The 16205-nt window shown below is 34.0% G+C and overlaps 1 pseudogene; it reads right to left on the minus strand.

Annotated features, from left to right (window-relative positions):
* Positions 1 to 5992: 5992 nt before the first annotated feature.
* LOC106465074 overlaps positions 5993 to 16205 on the minus strand; it is a 23595-nt pseudogene continuing 13382 nt past the window's right edge.

Consider the following 16205-nt stretch of genomic DNA (forward strand, 5'->3'; position numbering starts at 1 on the left):
AACAAATGACGCTGCTGAAGACGTCTGACCTGAAAAGCCACTGTCGAAGAAAAATCTGTACGCGGTTTTGAGAAGGGAAACAGTGAATCCCTTGATAAAGTTACTACCACTGATGTGACTGTTACCAATAATATGACATTTCCTGATGGAGCAGATGAACCCCACGTGAAGCAGAAGCTAACGAGATGGAGACCAGTATGGAAGAAGATACGTCCCATATAATTAAGAGACTTTGTTGAATTTTAATTTTGTGTTTGTAAATTCTGTATATTTAATTAAGTTATTGTTAATTATCTATTGGTTTAATGTAAAGGGCAATACTAAGGAAGGGGCAGCGTTACGACAGGAGGAGTCATGTGATGAGTTTCTAGAAGGATCATAAAGGCTCGAATGTTTGCCACACGCCCTCTATTTTGTATATAAAAGACCGGCAAATTAAGCTGAGAAATTAATAGCAGACAGGGAGATATACAGACAGATAATCGAGTCAAGTGAGCGGTAGTGACCGTAAGTAGAGTGCGTGAATCGTTGTGAATTATAGCGTATGTTTAAGTTAAAGTAACTGTGGAAATTAACTGTATTACAAAGTTTGTAACGAGAAAGAATAAACTAATTTTAATTAAGAAAGGACTTGTATCACTGAAGTTTCTAGGAAAGAATTTTTACGGGAAATTAACAAATGACCAGAGACGTAACATTATGTTTCCTCTAGACTATCAGATCATACTTAAGAACAGCTATGTGCAGATAGCAATGCGCATAAGTTCCACTAGAAAGAAACAAAATACTTCAAATGATGATTTAATAATTGAAATCAGCCTTGCAATAACTGTAAAAGTTTTTAAAACAACATTAAAATAATGATCATTGCCTATATAACAAATGTTTAAAGAATAATTACTCACTTAAAAATTTATCATAAAAATGAAAAGCTACATCAACCTGTGTTGTAGATTATATTTTTAAAAATATAATTTAGACGTTTGGCATTGTTGCGAGAGGGTTTTTGTCATGATGTCTAGATGTTTCACGAAAGTCTAGGCCTCATGTGATGTCTTGAATCTTTGTGGAAAGCAATATTCATAAACTGGGTAACTGGCATAAGAATGTTAAACTTGATATACCCAATGTTTTATTTGTGATGTAAAATTTTAAATCAAACATATTGAAATATTCCCAAAGTATATATACTCAGTTTTTTATGCTTATCTTAGCCTATTCCATCACATGGCTATTTATCGTGTATAAGAATTGTGAACAAGAGGGATAAGTAACACCTACATGTAAGTTGTAGATAATTTTCTTCCTTGTGACTGATAGAAGTAGCAAAGTGATGATGAGCTTCCAAAGTTAGAAAAAAATAGGTAACTGAGTTGTACCTGAAGCACCATGGTCATTTGGATGCCCACCCTTCCTCTTCAAGTTTCTTTCCTACTGGACCTGGGCTATATTGTAACAACCAGATGGTAGTGGAGAAGAATTAGCACAGCTAAGGACCATCATCACGATAATGATGACCTTAGAGAGTACAGTCCTCGAACTAGTTCAAGCTCGAGGATGCCTGCATTGACCAAGCTATCTAAAGATAGTAAGAGTTGTGTTCTAGAGGCAGGTTAAGTATGAGTACACATAAGATTGTAGACGCGAAATTTGACTAGTTTTTTTCTTGTTTTCACAATCTTGTTTCAACAACTCCTTGCTATGGACCTGATGAGCCACATAAAGTGCATTACATCAAGGTGATTACAATGTCGGCAACTCAAGGCTGGGAACATCATAGGCAATGGGAGTGGTTTTCTATTTATACACAAGTTCTTAGAGATGTTCCTTTTGTTGTGATTTACCATATGATGAAATCATCCTAATATAGTCAGTTTGAAGTACTTGTTCTACAGGCTAGTGAAGAGAAGGACAAAATATGCCTCAATACTGTGATGGGATGTATTCTTGAAATGGTGCTCTCTAATTATTGTGAATCATGAAAAACTACCAATGTTATTTGTTAACTCGTGCATGTGTCAACTGTTCACCAGGTGGACCTACACATCAAGGCACAGAACTTACTTTGTTGCCCAATGGTAGGAGTTCTGAAGTTGCCATGAATATCCAGTTTCGTTTGTTTCACAATGGGGCCGTTGGTTGGGCACACATGTATTCCAAGGGATTTTATTTTTTTATAGTATGTATATTGTTACGTCTCTGTATGTTCTTTTGTTAATTTTCATGTGATACAAGTCCTTTCTTAAATAAAACTAGCTTATTCTTCCTCAATACAATTTTGCAATACACTTAATTTCCACAGTTACTTTAACTTAAACACACGCTATAATTCACTCACTCTACTACTGCGCTTGATTCAATTGTCCGTCTGTCAGCAACTATAGTTCCGATCTCTGTATCTGCTATCCTCAGTTCCTACCGATCGTAACTGCTATCCTTGGTTCCCCACTCTCCTTTATCTAGCGCACTTATATACGATAATAGCGCCCACGTAGTCTCTTCTAGATACTCATTACGCGTTACCAACGTCACGTGACTTCCGCTGTCGTAACAATATGCATTTTGTTCAGATTAGTTTTATCTTGATTCCAATGTTCTACATAAGTGTGAAGTTCCTTCAGGTTTCTCGTATATATATATGTGATTATATTACTTTTAAGATATTTTATTTAATCCCGTATTTTGTTTCTGTATTCTTTTAGTGTACTCATTTTAATTTAAAAGCGTTTGTCTGATTGATTATAGTTTTAGGGCACTGGTAACGAATCAGTCGTTACCAGTGAAAGTGGGTTTTCTCGGGGTACTCCCGTTTCCCCCACACTCAATTCTCGGCATAGGATTTTTAGATCCCCGCCGCCCTGATGACCCATCTGTCCGATATCGGCCGTTTAGTTTACTTTGCTCTTCACTTTTTATTGTCTACAGTTACTCTCTCTTTACCTTTTTAAAACTACATACCTCTTCTGCACTAATTTCCTATTTTCTCAAGTTAAGCCCATATTCCTATACCGTGAGCGGGGTGTAAGATGATTGTTTAATTTTCGAGCACCCCACATTAGTAATTACTTCTTCGGAAATAGTTATTTTTAAATCTAAATAACTGCCAGGAAAACGATATTGTTTTAATGTAAAGACCTTCAATGGCAATTGTTTTTGTTTTGGTACGATGGTGATTGGTTAAAAGAGGATAATTTTTTATGATTTGTAAATGGTTTTAGTTTAATATGTTTTGATGTACAAAGCATTTATTTTGCTATTGTGTTCAACGGTTATTGCTTTCATGAAATTTGACAGATTTTGCGATACTTTCATTTCATTGTTTAGGTTATTTTTTGTGTTAATTTGGATCTTTGTTAAAAGATTTGTTTTATTTCACATTTCATTGCGGGAGGGTATTAATATTCTTTATCTTTGTTAAAGGGTTATTTTGTTATATCTTAATATGTAAAGTATGCTTTTTGTTGTTAAAAGGTTTTCTTTGTTGAAGGGTAATTTCTGCATTAATATTCTTCTTTGTTAATGGTTATTTTCTTTGTTCCTCTATTATTGTATGGTAATGTGCGATTACCCCCTCCTAAGGTGAGCTATAAAAACATTTTTATTGCATTGTAGTTTTACATTTGTACATAGTTATGTTTTTGGGCAAGTGGTTTTACTGGATTATACTGTTTCTTGAGCAACATGCGATTAAAGTTAAGACTTGTTTTGGCTTTTCAGTCTGGAGGGGAGGTGGAAATGTGATACAAGATGGTGCCAAATATTTTCTACATCTTTAATTAATATGCGTTATCTTTTTTTTCAATTCAATTTCGATGTAGGAAAATCGTTCAAGTAAACGTAAACACATCTTCACTTCTTTGCAGTTGTGTCCAGTACCTTATTCACCAACTGGTAATCAAGCAAGCTTCTTGCAGGGAAGATGGCATGTGATATCAGGAATCTAAAGTGGTCTTTTCTGTCGTCGAATTGTGTAATGGCCCGGGGTTTCCCTACCCTAACACTTGAAACAAGAGAGTATGAAGAATAGCATTTTTATGCAAACCTGTTATTATAGTACGTTGTTACGTATCTGCTTGTTTGTTAATTTCCGGTATAAATTCTTTCCGAGGAACTTCAGCGATACAAGTCCCTTCTTGATTAAAACTACTTTATTCTTTCTCGGTACAACTTTGTATTACACAGAAGTAACACAGTCACTCTAAACTTAACAACCTTTATAACACACACTATAAATCACAGTGATTCACACACTTTACTTACGGTGTCTAATGTTATCTTGACTCAATTATTTCTATCTCTTCGATCGCGCTGGTTTTTCTCGCCAGGCTTATATACTAAAAAAAGAGGGCAGTTAGATCACACTCAAGCTGCCTGCAAATTCATGATCCAGCGCGCATGCTCTCAGCGTCGTGTGACTTTCGTTGTCGTAACAATATTAAATACCAGGTCCTCTCCTGACAAGTTTTTGCAATGTTTGTGACTTTCCTTGACTTTTGTTAAAGAAGTCATGCACAGTCACGTGACCAAACACGGCAACAATTTGCGGCCATATTGGACGTAAACATTATTTGTATAAACATGGCCTCCGCTACACACTCACCTAGTTCTTCTTTTATTCTTCACGAGCTTACTAGCAAATTAAACAATACATGCAAGTCTTGACACGACAGATTCTTATTCCATTCCGTCAGCAATAACAATCGCGCTAGATGTCAGTAAATTAGCGACATTGTAAACGGAGGACCCGAGTTAGACCTATAAATCAACAGGTTGAGAATATAGATATCTAAATTTAGTCCTGACATTTTTTTATACCGAAAAGCAGTTCAAAGCCTATAAAAGCTTTGATGCTTACAAGTATTTTGTGGCCAGCTGGGTGCACGATGTCAGACTGTGTATAATGTACAATATATCCAACTCGAGGGTAAGTCGAAGTTGTTTTTAGTGACTAGGCCTATTGAGTATTGTTTTATGTTCTATCAGTGGTAAGTTTACAATGTAGATAAACTATGTGGTATTATATTGCATTTTACGTCCTCCTGTCTTGTAAGACCACTTTCTTCAGTATACATTACCACATGTTTTACACAAATAAGCTCTGGATTTTAAGATCACCTGTCTTGACAAGCCACACTTTTGTTAAAAATTTATTATCGCCCACTGGTCCCTTCCACCTAGCACTGCTTGTATGTGCCTATATCATAGTATTTAGATTATGGGAAGTACCAAATATTTACAAGCTACAGATTTTATCAAGAACTGTTCAATATAATTGTAACAAGGTACATTGTATGTACAAGTAATACTAACCAGATATAAAATGGAAACTGTATAGTCTATGGTACGATGGTTTCCAAGCCTTGTCAATGTTGTTCCTGTCTGCACGTTTTACTGACACAGTTCATTTAACTCAATATAGTGGTTCTTCTGGAAACCTATGAAACCATAACTCCGGATTCTTTGTCTCGTTGTTTGTACAACAAACTGACACACAGCTGATTGTCATTTCAAGTACTTGATCCCAAAGTCCAATACCAGCAACTACATTGTCATTACCAGATTGTCTCTCTGATCCGTCCAAAATGACGGTGTTTACTTTTCGGCTTGCCGGTAATATATCCGTGACGTCACGCGCATAGGGTTTATACTTTGCTCTGTACTTTAATTTTATTACCACTGTTGTAGTTTACCTTAAAAGGGAGCACACTCTGGAATGACGAGAGAGCTCACCAATGAGGTTTCACTTCTCGCCAGTCCAACACACGCACATGTTCGTTTGTTTCATTTGATTATTTTTGTGCATCTTCCCCGAACTCGGTTGGATTGGAAATAAACAGTCACTTGCTATCCTTCGAACATACAGTTGGCTGGCTTTGACTGCCGTGAGAAATGTGCGTACCAGAAAATACCACAGCATCAACTGTCATTCAATTGTTTGATGTCGAATATCGATAGCCGTGTGCGAGTGGAAACAAACAACTAAAACAAAACATTCAGTAGTAATTACAACTTCGTAAGTTTATTTCAAGTATTCTCATGCATTTACAAATTCAGTAAGTTTTGCTTATAACTATGAATGACCGCTAATAATCTTTATTGACGTTATAGATACAATAACAATAAATCACAATGACATACAACACCAGAAGTTGAAACTTACAATTAATATACTAAAGTACAAGTACATTGGGGAAAAAAAATCATCTATACCTTCAAGGTACAATCACATAGATCCAAAAAAACAGATCAAATACGCAAACATCTCCTCTTACAAAGTGAGTGCCAACCTAAATAATACACTTTTGTCACTGTTCCCTTAACAGCTGGTTACAATCATTCTTCTTCTTCTTCTTCTTAACTGTGCTCAGTCAACAATGTCCTTAAAATTCCTCAATTAAAGCTTTATGGTTATTGATTGATCTTCTAACTATGTACTACATGAATCTAACATTCTACTACCACTTCTCAGGTAACTGCAGTGTAATATACACTCAGTGACATGTCATGTTGTTGCAATTAATTTAAACAATGGCATATCAGGATACTGCATTACAGTGTAACTATTCAGTGATTTTTCAGGTTGGTGTATTACAATATAAGCACTTAGCAACTTGTCAGGCTGTTGCACAACAACAAAAATTCAGTGACTTGCAAGGTTGTTGCAATGAAACAAACAATGATGTGTTGAACTACAATATAAACACCCAGTGACTTGAGACCATTGTAGTACAACAATAATTTGTCACGCTATTACAGTGAATACTATATATATATATATAAACACCCAGTGACTTGAGACTGTTGTAGTACAACAATAATTTATCACACTATTACAGTGAATACTATATATAAACACCCAGTGACTCACCAAGCATTTTAATTAAAGACAATATCAACCACACCATATCTACTATATCCAGTGAAGAAGCCTTATGCTCAATACCAGAGTACTCAAGGATGGCTGGGATGCTATTTATATTAGCAAACTGTTTGAATAACAACTGACTTTTAAGGATATTTCAGCAAATAACATAAGCACTCATTGAATTTTCATGTGTTGCAGTAAGTAATACAAGTACCTACTGAGCTTACAGGGTGGTGCAGTGAATAATATAAATGATAACCAACTTTTCAGGTGTTGTAATGAATAACAAAATTGTTTTGGTGTAAACTGGATTATATTAGTTAAGTGTAATTTTTATCAATTTCATTTATGTGACCACACATCATACTTGGGAAGGATTTCTTATTACTATGGTATTTACTTATTAAAAATCAAACTGTTTATTATTATAATTTATTTATTTTACTTTTAATAATCTATACATCATTTCAGAAGAACTGGAAAATGAGAAAGCTAGCCTTCTTGATCCCAGACTAGGTCAAGTGACCACAGCAGTAATTTTAAGTATTTCTATGTGAAAATAAAGAACATAATATATGCATTCAGTGATTTAAGGTGTTACAGTGAGTAATATAAACATGTACGAACTTTTCATGGTATTGCAGTGAAAAAACACTAATGACTAAATCCTATCATATCCAATCATTACAAGGTGCCACAATACTCACTGTGCTGTAGTATCAGTTACTTGTGACCTTTATTTAGGCTCTTCTTATGTAACTAAAACATTTACTGCAACCTAAACATGAATACAAATTAGTGCTAAAATTGTATACACCCTAATTCTTATAGTTCAAAATATATCAAGTTAATTACATCTACTTGATAATGCATAAATACATTAGTTTAAAAAAACAAACAAAAAATATTAAAAACAATACTATAAAACCAAAACAACCCTTGTGTAACATGTACATTTTTATAATTTCTTGATGGCTTTGATTTAAAAAAGAATCTAGGACACTAGGAATGCCATTTGAAAGTGTTTACCTTGAACACCGTTTCACATTAGCACCTTCCGAGTAATATTTAGATTTATATCCCAAGTCCTTTTTGGCTAATATTAAAAATATTTCAGTCTTTGAACTTCACACTTAAAGAATAAGTAGATTACACAAAGTGTGTTAATTTGAAGCACATACATTACTTAAACTAAAGCTTTCATAACACTAATACATACAAAACTTTATACAAATCAATCATATCCCACTATTACAATAGAATGTTAAAAAAAACTGGTTATCACTAAAAGCATAAAATTAAAAAACGCTTAGTACAAACTTTTGTTTACTGTTAAAAAAACTCATTAAAAATATTTTTCTGCTAGTCATAAGATATTGAATATTTACAGAAAAATTTGAATTCCTATTTCTTAAGACAAAATAATAAGAAACTTATGAGTATGAGAATTTAAAGGAAGTATGAAAGAAACCCAGTATTTACGTCAGATGAACTATAATATGTTTGATATCTTCATTTTTACTTCAAAGTATTCTTGAATGTAGTCTTAAGTAATCATTTTGTCACAAATAAAGATACTGAAAAAAAAGAATTTAACTACTTTATATCTAAAGTTTAATGTCAACTTTTTTTTTTTCCATAGAAACATCCACCATGGTGGATCAGGGAAAAAAAACTATTAAATGCTGGATTAAACGTTCAAACATTTTCCCATTGTTCTAATAAAATTTAATGTATGTATTTCTAATTCCACAATCTCTTATAACAGTTTAGAAGTGTTAGTGACCAATATCCTGATTAAAAACCAAATGTGTACCAAACATTCCTGAGAACATTAAATACAAATTTTAACAACTAAACAAAAAACGATTTTCATCATATTTTTACCTATCAGCATATCCTACAAACTTACTATCCACATCCAATAATAACCTGATTAATATCTATGTAGTTGTTAATTCTTATTCAAGCAGTATTACTCTAAAGAGAATTAAAGACTTTCTATTAACAAATAAAAACTGTCATTTCCTTGCTACATGACTAGTTGCTACCGAACAGTGGTAGAAATTGTTTCTCTCATAATATTCACATCCATGAGTTTGACAAAAACTACAAATTAGTAATACTTTAAATTCCCAATGTCATTTGATGTTAAAAATTTCTAATTCCTGATGAAATTTGAAATCAGAATGATTAGTAAGTAGTTAGCATAATCCTTAGTTATAATTATTATGTAAAATTCTAATTTAATTTCAAGTTAAAACAAATGTCAAATACTCAACATTAAAAGGTACTCTCACAACCGAGCTCTCGACTAGATCGAGAATATATGTAAATATATAAACAAATGAAGTTTATGTAAAGGGGAAAATATAGAGGTGTACTTTGAAAAAGTCAACAGAAGCTGCCTTCTGACATTAGTAGCCTACATTTTAATCCAAAATTAAAAGTAATAAACTCAGTATTAACAGTGTATAATACCTATTAACTAAACTAAAAGCTACATGTTACATGACATTCCTCAAACAATTCTTGTAAATCAATAAACTAACAATAGAACAGACCAAAAACATCTGATGTGCTAGTTACAATTACAGTAAAATTTTTTGTGTTTATACATTATTCAGAACATCATCAGTTCCAACATTAAACCTTTTTAATTCTTCAAGAGGTTGCAGGGGTCTTTTTGGCCACACTTTTGCCTTTTTCAGATCCATACCATTTTTCCACAGCTTCTCCATTTTTACTATATATGGGTAAATATTTTGCTCTATCCACTCAGATACAGTGTATTCATCATATACTTCACGCAAAGCATCACGAGCTGTGCGTACTAATGATGTTAACGGGTAGTAAACAGAAGTGTATTCTGTAAGGCCTTCATCTACACGCATAAGACTGGTGAAGTTATGACGAATATTGTAGTCTGTGAGCCAAGCTTTGTGAATTGTGACATCATAGAGATATTCATTAACTTTCTTAATGGCTTCATCATGATGCTGCGTCATTCTAAATACTGGAGACCCAGGAAAAAAACATCCAGATGCTCTATTCCACAAGTAAAGGTCACTTTCGAAATCCACTGATCCAGAAGGATAAATGGTACATTGAAGTATCTTGTGAAATTTGTTGAAAATCTGCTGGTCAAAATATCCTTGGCTGACAGTTAACAAATTAACCACTAATGATGGTACTCCAGATGGCAGAAGTTCACAAAGAGTTCCAAAATGGTCATATCTCTGCCATCCTGCCAAAACTATTCCTCGAAAAGATTCAAATTTGTTGAACTGTTCACTTATGGCTTCTAACCATGCCTCATTGTTCTCCAAGTGCATCTTCACATTAGGAACGGTTAGTGTTTCACCAAAGGCACCCTTAAAGGCACTTGTTGCCCATATGAAAGGAAACACTTCGCTGTAGGTTACCCAGACACTGTAGGGCACAAAGCGATAAATGTCCTTCACGTAGGTCCAAATCATAGGCTCTACAAGAGATCCAAGCCGAAATTCTTTCAGTGTTTCAGTGGGGATGTTTCGAAGCATGTCATCCCATATTATGGGGATGACATTGTGTTTCTGTCGCACATATGTGGCTATCTTAGATATGTGTTTCAGAAATAGGGTATCCCTGTCATAATGAATACACTTGTCACAGTAACCTAGGTGATATACTTCATCACAACCAATGTGCAACCATTTAGTTTTAGGATGCATCATTAAAACTTGATCAATCATTGTTTCAATCAAAGTCACAGACTCATTTCTTGAAGGACATACTGACTGTGGAAAGTCATTTACTTCTCTCAAATGTCTGAATTCTTCTATCTTTAAGACATATTCCATGTGACCAAATGTTTGGACAAGTGGAATAACTTCAAACTTATAGGACTTTGCAAGTTTCAAGATAGCTTTTATATCATCTCTACTGTAGGTGTTTCCAGCAGCAACAGGTGACAGTGGTCCCCAAAATGGAAACATGTCTTCATATTCTAGAATAATTCCATTGGCTCCAGCTTCTTTCAAGATTGGGAACAACTGCTTAAGGTAGCTTAATTTTGGAGGGGCTCCTTTCAAGTCAAGATGAACTAGTCTATAACCTGGAATATAAGGTTGCTTATCTATCTTGACTCTAGCAATGTTCTGACCTTGCCAGTTACGAGAATTCATGTCTACCTGAGAATTTGCCATATTACCAAATATATGGTCACTTCTTCCTTGCTGTTGATCTATACCAACTTGGTTATCTCCCAAATGCATTGGACTCTGGTTTCCATTGGGTAATTCTTTGGCAGTTTGTAGGACAGCACCATCATGGAGCAATTGGGGTTGTTTTATTAAGGATTCTGATAAAGAATCTGCAAGACCCTCATGTCTATTGTCCTTGGATAAACTTGCTAAGCCAGACAGATTCCTTTGGGGAGGAGGGACTTCTTGATGATGTCTGGAACCTTGAAGACCAAGTGGAAAGTCTTGATGATTTTCAAAAGTGCTTTTAGAACTGTTTTCACTGTGACCTCCAACTGAACTGTACTGCAAGCATATAACAAGGAGAAAGGTCACCATAACTGCCATTATCATCAGGGACTTTCTTCTCCAAGCTGAAACCACCAGATGATGTGCATAGCGAACTGAGAGCTGGTTCATGTCAACCATTTTCCTGTTTGAATGTCATCCACACCCTAATATTTAATGTGGAGAAAAAATAATCAGGCTTAACTGAAAGATTGAAGCAGATATATATAAAAAGAAGATATGATAAAGAAGAATATTTAGAACAACTGGTCTATATGTACATGGATCGTGTATACTAGCTATATAATTTAGCACATTTATGGATACCAGAATATTTAGTACAACTGGTCTATACATACATGGATCGTGTATATAAGCTATATAATTTAGCATATTTATGAATACCAGAATATTTAGAACAACTGGTCTATATGTACATGGAACGTGTATACTAGCTATATAATTTAGCATATTTATGAATACCAGAATATTTAGAACAACTGGTCTATATGTACATGGATCTTGTATACTAGCTATATAATTTAGCATATTTATGAATACCAGAATATTTAGAACAACTGGTCTATATGTACATGGATCGTGTATACTAGCTATATAATTGAGCATATTTATGGATACCAGAATATTTAGAACAACTGGTCTATATGTACATGGATCATGTATACTAGCTATATAATTTAGCATATTTATGGATACCAGAATATTTAGAACAACTGGTCTATATGTAAATGGATCGTGTATACTAGCTATATAATTTAGCATATTTATGGATGCTAGAATATTTAGAACAACTGGTCTATATGTACATGGATCGTGTATACTAGCTATATAATTTAGCATATTTATGGATAACAACTGGTCTATACATACTTGGATCATGTATACTAGCTATATAATTTAGCATATTTATGGATACCAGAATATTTAGTACAACTGGTCTATATGTACATGGATCATGTATACTAGTTATATAATTTAGCATATTTATGGATACCAGAATATCTAGTACAACTGGTCTATACATACATCGACTGTGTATACTAGCTATATAATTTAGCATATTTATGGATACCAGAATATTTAGTACAACTGGTCTATACGTACATGGATCGTGTATACTAGCTATATAATTTAGCATATTTATGGATACCAGAATATTTAGTACAACTGGTCTATACGTACATGGATCATGTATACTAGCTATATAATTTAGCATTTTTATGGATACCAGAATATTTAGTACAACTGGTCTATACGTACATGGATCATGTATACTAGCTATATAATTTAGCATTTTTATGGATACTAAACAGCAAATTTTAGTTTAACCATTCAACAATTCAGGATAAACATTTTAAAAATACCAGGTTTTTTTGTACTAAGCTTCAAGTTGGAAAACATGTAACATATGTACTCAGAACTAATAAACAGAGGCCTAGGACTAGAGCTGTGCAATATAATTGATTACCTAAGAGCAGGAATTAAATTTAATAGTGCCAAATAAACTGATCTATTAATTGAGATTATGATTTAATTGATTAATAAAAATTATGATCATATCAATTGTCACAAAAATAATGAACTACTTCAACTATCTAAGCAATTGAAATACTGCCACCAAACTTGTTCACTCTGGCTCTGTTGTGGCAAAGCTACTAATACTATTTGCTACTGTCCCTAATTTTGAAACTCTTCTAATTCTTGAAAATCCCTAGATAAAGAGTGTAATAGGCCTAATACTAACCTCTTATGATAAGTATAATTTTGAACTACCGACTAAAGGAAAGGCAACTGGCTCACAGCCCCCACTGCCAGCTTTTAATTTGTTTTGTGCTTGTAGAATAATGGTTTTATCAATTAATCAAATGGGGATGCAACTGATTAGCTTCCAGATCTACCTAATACAATGTAATACATAACATATTTAAGGAACTTTGAAAATTTTAATATACAACACTAACAAATACAGGCTCTTGACAACAACTACACAGCACTAATAAATAGGGATACCTGACAATGTTATACATAACAACAAACAAAGGACTTTGATAACATATTACACAATACTAACATATAGGAGCCTTGACAACATAATCTACAGCAGTAATAAACATGGCTTGTAAATATGTATATAATTAAAAAAAAAACTAACTAAATAATAATAAAGCTCTTTTCATGGCAGAACCAGCTGTTCTGACAAGTTGGTTAATTTTATCACTAGTACATAAAAATGGTAGATCTTGTCATGGGAAAACTAGAAAAATACTGCAGTTAGTTTTCACAGATGGTTAACATCAATTCCACATATTTTATACTTGTGTCGGTAATCTGCTTAAAATCAACATAATTTATTAACAAAATACAGTGTACTACAAAGAGCTATTACTACTGTGTAAATTTCTACACATATCTAAAGCCTTGAAGAAAGAATCCACTCCTACAGACGTCAAACATGACAATCTGTGATGTAATCATCATTAAATTATAATCCTACTAATAAAAGGAGGGTGACAAAGCCTTCATGCAAAGTAATCTCCACAAGCAATAGCATTTGAACACAGACTTGTTGAAGAATGGTGATGAGAAGTATCTAGGTGAAAAACATTTTTGAGTAAGGAAAACATTAGTTTGAGAAATATTACTAATCTCTCTGCTCCACAAAGAGCTGGAATCCCACAGTGAAAATGGTATCAGAAAGGGAAAACCTAAGGAGTGTGACTATGGTAGTCTAGTGGGGCAGTACTTGATAGAAGAATGCCCAACTTCAAGCCTGGAATATTCTATGCCTAGCAGATGTGGTAGAGCAAAAGATACTATCATAAACTTTTGCTTGGTGCTAACGTGTCACTAAGGAACTCCACCATTCATTATCTCCTATGCAGACAGCTGAGCATGGTTGTGTAATGTGTGGCTAGGGCTATAATATCAGGTTGTTCCATATTGAAAAGTATGCAAATACAAAAAAATCAGGTGCAGGGAGTAAAAACTCGGACCAATGTCCCAAGGTAAACCCAAGACCATCTAGCTGGAGCTAACTACTGGGAATAGTTTGGTTCATAACATAGTGGGCTGTTCTGGACTATACTGTCAGGTAACACCCCAGCCCTACTTCTCAAACGAGGGGTATATTCACTCAATTTTGTACCAGTGAGATTGCATTGCCAGATGAATAACTTCCCACATCAATTTCACCAGCAGCTTCGGAGTGGTAAAGTAAAGGTTTCTCCCATACTCCGCTAGAAGAAATGGGAAGAGGAACTAGCATATGTGGAGGAGAACAGGAGAGGTGCACGGACCATTATTATCAGGCACAATAATCTGGAATTAGGTCCCACACTGAACACAGTGCAATAGGTTACAACAACTGAAGACATCAGATGCGAGGCAGGTGTACAAGCAGGCATACACCTGGCAATTTTTTTTTTCACAAGTGCAGAATGGTCTGGAAGAAATATATAGACACTGCTGAAGCAGTCTTGTAGTAAACCCCATCTCAACAGTGGGCACTCAGCAGGGTGAGCTTAACACTTTCCATACTCTCCTGCTCAATGCAAATTTTGGATAAGTATTCCCTATGAGGTGACACCACCAACTCAGTGGCTTCTATCACCTCCATAATATAGATATAAATATATATTGTGAGAACAAGGTGATTGAGAGACCTGTCAAAAAGTTATTGTGAAGGATGACAAATGGTAACCGAAGGAAGACAAAGGCCAGAGTAGGTGAAACCTCCCTGTGGTTAACCCTTTCAAGATTGGTCAGGGGTGAAAGGCCATGTCATCTCATTTGTTGACTCACATTCAAAATTTTATTGAACTACTGTTTCATGAATTTATGTAAATAAGTTTGATATCAAGCTGGAGATTATAATTCAAATTTTAGAACTATACATTACCCAATTTGTTAATTTAAAAGTAAATATGGAAAAAACACAGATAAACATTGATTTTTGTGTGTTATGTGGTATGTTGAATACAGCACTAGTTCATATTACATGTTTGTGAAATAAAGATACCAAGTATAGTTTCATATGAATTAAAAACTCAAATTACCAATATTGACAAGCTAGAATATAAAATAAGAATGTCTTATTTTTTCTATTTGCTAAGATATTGCTCATGTAATAAATCAAACACAGTGGCACCCCACCCACCTCTTTCCATTTTTGGAAATGCTCTCACATATACACTTACTTCTATATATGACATGAATAACTAATCGGAAGCTCAGAATGTCCGCCCTTGTGGCTTTTTCAGTCATTTTTAATTATTAGGATGCCATTTCTTTCTTTTGAACCAAGATTTCAAGGAGGTAGGGTATGTCTTTAGTTTGCTCGAAATTTCATATTTTTTTAGACTAAAATACATCTTAGTTACTAAGCTTGATAAATTATAGTTGAATTCTATGGTATTAAAGTAGTAATTTATGACTTCTTAGTTATTCAAGTGTATATATAAAACCTAAAAAAAATATTTTGTGTCATATCCTCCACGTGCAAAAGTTTTAAAGGCTTAGCAACCTACGTCAGGCAGCAACCAAGTACAAAGGTTGTAATTGTAAGAGATAATTATTTGCTTTACTTCAGTTACTGTTCTATGTTTTAAGAAAAATAAGTTTAAGAACTTATTTCAAAATAATATATATATAATGTATAATAATTGAAATTTCACTGTACTTTACAAAATACTAGTCTACTAAAACACAGCCAAGACAAGTTATTTTATATAGACCAAAGGTCAGTTTTATGTTACTTGATACAGTAACATGAGTGCACGTGAGCCGTGTCATTGTAACTTCTGTAGTGT

The sequence above is a fragment of the Limulus polyphemus genome, unplaced genomic scaffold (genome assembly GCF_000517525.1).
Source record: "Limulus polyphemus unplaced genomic scaffold, Limulus_polyphemus-2.1.2 Scaffold1827, whole genome shotgun sequence".
Taxonomy (NCBI): domain Eukaryota; kingdom Metazoa; phylum Arthropoda; class Merostomata; order Xiphosura; family Limulidae; genus Limulus; species Limulus polyphemus.